General features: G+C 40.9%; 1 pseudogene; it reads right to left on the minus strand.

Moving 5' to 3' along the window:
- LOC125516498 (F-box/LRR-repeat protein At3g26922-like) lies at positions 1-1,439 on the minus strand (annotated as a pseudogene).
- Positions 1,440-3,697: the final 2,258 nt, after the last annotated feature.

A 3,697-nucleotide genomic window follows, 5' to 3' on the forward strand; every position in this document is an offset into this window, starting at 1 on the left:
TTAGTGTTGGCTCATATTCAAACCGGCACTAATATGCTTTACATTTGACCTTTTTTCTACTAGTGACAGTACCTTGATAACTTTATAAATCCTCTCCTCGACCACATCGCACTTGACTTCAACTATGTTAAGGTGCCGTGATATTGCAGACGGTCTCTCCATTGATTTGTAGCTTCCTTTCAAATGCAGTTTATTAGTTGGTCCTTGCGCTAAGAAAAAAACATTTAAACCAAGATGGATGACTGGTAATAATTTTACTCATGCAGCTACTGTCCATTAAAAAGTTCTATACCATGGAAAAAAGTTGAAGAGTGAGTTTCTCTAGAACTGGTGAGTTTTCCAGAATGCAAAGCAGTGGATCCAAGCCAGGAGCTTCGCACCAGTACTCGTTGAGTAGTAAACTCTTTAGCTTGCTGAATGTAGGGCAGTGTTTCAAATCTCTCCAGAAAATGAACTGGAAAGAAAATACAAAAGTAAGTAAATAATTAAAATAATCCTTACTGAAAATACAAGGTGATGATCTAATGCCGAATTAAAACCATACCTTTCTACGTTGAGATCTCAACTCAAGATGTTTAGCACTTGAGACACCACCCAGAAGCACAGTGTCGCCGCTGCCATCATCCTTAATGGGAACACAATTGTTGCATGCTTTATCATTAGCTCCACAGAAACCACCAGAGTCGTCGTAATTCAAACATACATCCACGCAGTTAACGCCAAGATAAACACGCGCCGTCTCCAGCGACGCCATGCTCTCAAGGCATGGCGTTTTAGTGCCCGACAAGCCGACTAGTTTCAGGGTCAGCGAGACGAGGCCCGGAGCAGAGACGATCACCCGGCGACCCAAGCCGAAGTGGCAGCCGGTGATGCTCAGATTCCTCAGGGAGCACGACGATATCCTGCCGACGCTGACGCTGCAGAGATTCATCTTCAGACCCCTCCAACGCTGGGCAGCCAGCGAAATCAATGAAACTCTTTGGTAGGTCCACATCGTGAAGGTCCAACGTTCTGAGATGCCGAGAGACGAGAGGCAGGTCGTCCAGGTAGAGGCGCAGAGGGCCGTTGACATGGAGGGTGAGCGCCCGGGCTCTGCACATCACGGCGAAGCGGGTCCATAGGTTCACGTGGGTCTGGTCTTCTTCCACGAATACACCGAGCTTGATCTCGACGGTGTCTAGATCGGTGCGCTCACGCAGGACCAGCAGGTGGTGCATGAAGTTGCGGAGGTGCTGGAGGTGCTTCTTGTCGTCGAACCTAACGATGCGCAGGCCGGTGGTGGACCTCCAGAGGTGGCGCCAGCGCCGGGCGAGCACGCACGTCCGCACGGCCGACTGAACCGGGAGGAAGGAGAGCACGTGGTGGAGCATGTTGTCGGGGAGGGCGCTGATGTGGTCCGTCACCGGCGGCGCACTCTTGGGCTTCTTCCTAGGCGGCATTGTGTCGCCGGCGCCTCGAGGCAGAGGACGCGAGGGTGGAGAGAGAGAGAATGGGATCAAATGGACAGATAGGCGGAGACGCGGAGTCTAGGCCAACGATAGAATAGGAACTTGGAGATCCTTGAAGCGTGAAAACTGCTTGGAATCACGTTATATCCCATATTTTCAGAATTTTTTGTGGGTTGGTTGTGATTTCCTTCCAACAAACAAATAATTATATTCCCTTTGTTCACTTTTATAAGTCCTTGAAGACATTTTAGATAGTGTGTAAAATAGTTCATTTTCTTATGTCTGAAACGATTTATAAAAGTGAACGGAGAGAATAGTGATTTTGTAGATATCTGACGAACGTCACAGGATGTGGTTCCAGCGAACGCCCTATCTTCCATTGGTTTCGTTTGCAGGATCCGAGCCACGTCGGACTTTCGAAAACCATTTCGCTATAAGAAAAAAGTCAGCGAACTATTTTCAAAACACTACAGCGCGACCCTCTGTCTAGGACACCTGGGTTTGAATCCCGATCTATCTTTTTTTTCCCTTCTTTTTACCAGATAGCAATTTCTCTAGGAAAAATCCACATGGAAGTTTTATAAATTTTCAAACAACGTCACATGGTAATTTAAACATTTTTCCTTTTTTGTTTGTTTGTTCTACAAGCCAAGCTTGTTTTGTGCAAAGCATTTTTGAAATAAACGATGGCATTTTTATTAAGAGATGACATTTTTATTATTAAGGGATGACATTTTATTAGGAGATGCCATTTTTTCAGTAAGAAGAGATGACATTTTTAGATTAAGAGATGACACTTATTACTATTATTAATTTTTTCAAAATTTTATAATTTTGTGCGTATTTTTTAGTTCATGACAATTTTTAGGTAGAGGATGGTACTTTTAAAGTTTTAGAGGATGGCAATTTTAAAGTTTAAACAATGGCAGTTTTGAAGTTGGCATGGCATTTTAAAAACATTAAACTGGACTTTGGCCCAATCGGGGGGGGGGGGGGGGGTTGCTCTGGCCTGCAACCTTGACAACCAAGAGAAAAGGTCGCCGGGAACTCGTGGCGACTATTTGTCGTTTTAAGCGAGGTGAGAGGGGAACTCTCGCCGAAGTTTTTCAGCCACCTACATCGTATTGGGACGGCCCACTGGCGAGCGCGTACGGATTGAAAATTCAGGGAAGGAATTGGGAGAACCAGGGTTCGATCCTGGTCTCCAGGCTGCGATCAGGTGCTGCTAGCCACTCCTCCTAGGGTTCCCTCTTATGGTAAGTAGTAGGGCGCGTCCTACTTGAGGCTATTCGATCGTTTTTTATACATGTTCTCTTTTATTTATTTCATTCTCCATTTTTTTTCATTTTCCTTGCATTTTGTTTATTCTCCTTTTTTTTGTTTGATTTTGTTTTTCTTCCCCATTTTTTGTTTTTTTGTGTTTGTTTTTGTTTCCACTCTCCATTTTTGTATGTATCAAAAACATTTTTTAATAAGTGATCAGCAGTTTTTGTATACATGTTCAATGCTTATTCAATATTTTGTCAAATACTTGTTCAACATTTAATACTTCTCCACAATTTTTTAAATACTTGTTCAACATTTTTAAATACTCGTTCATCAATTTTAATACTTATTCAACATTTTTCAAATACTTGTTCAACATTTTTAATACTTAATCAACATTTTCAAATACTTGGTCAACATTTTTCATATAGTCGTTCAACATTTTTTAATACTTATTCAAACATTTTTCGAATACTTGTTCGATATTTTGAATACTTTTTCAATATTTTTCAAATTCTTGATCAACATTTTTGTAATACTTATTCAACTTTTCAAATACTTGTTCAAAATTTTTCAAATACTTGTTCAACATTTTTTAAATGCTTGATTAACATTTTTATATACATATCAAGAATTTCATCATTTTATTAATACATGGTCAATATTTTTTGTATACACATTCAGCATTATTCAAAGCATGATTATTATTTTTTAAATATTATGCAAAGTAAAAAATTTGTAATATATATGTTTAGAATATTTAAAAGTGTAAGTAAAACAAAAAATGGAAGAAAAAAATAAAATAAAAACATGAAAAAAAAAGAAAGAAAAGGAGGCACTGTACCTAACGCGAACTGGGCCAACCCATATCGTCGTGTGCTTCAGCGAGTTAGATGACTCTCGCTTAATGCGTGGTATAGGGGCGCCCCCGGGAACTTCTCCCCTAGCGAACAATTCATTCGATGGGTGGCCAGATATTGGCG

The sequence above is a fragment of the Triticum urartu genome, chromosome 6A (genome assembly GCF_056163025.1).
Source record: "Triticum urartu cultivar PI428250 chromosome 6A, HENAU_Tu73, whole genome shotgun sequence".
Taxonomy (NCBI): domain Eukaryota; kingdom Viridiplantae; phylum Streptophyta; class Magnoliopsida; order Poales; family Poaceae; genus Triticum; species Triticum urartu.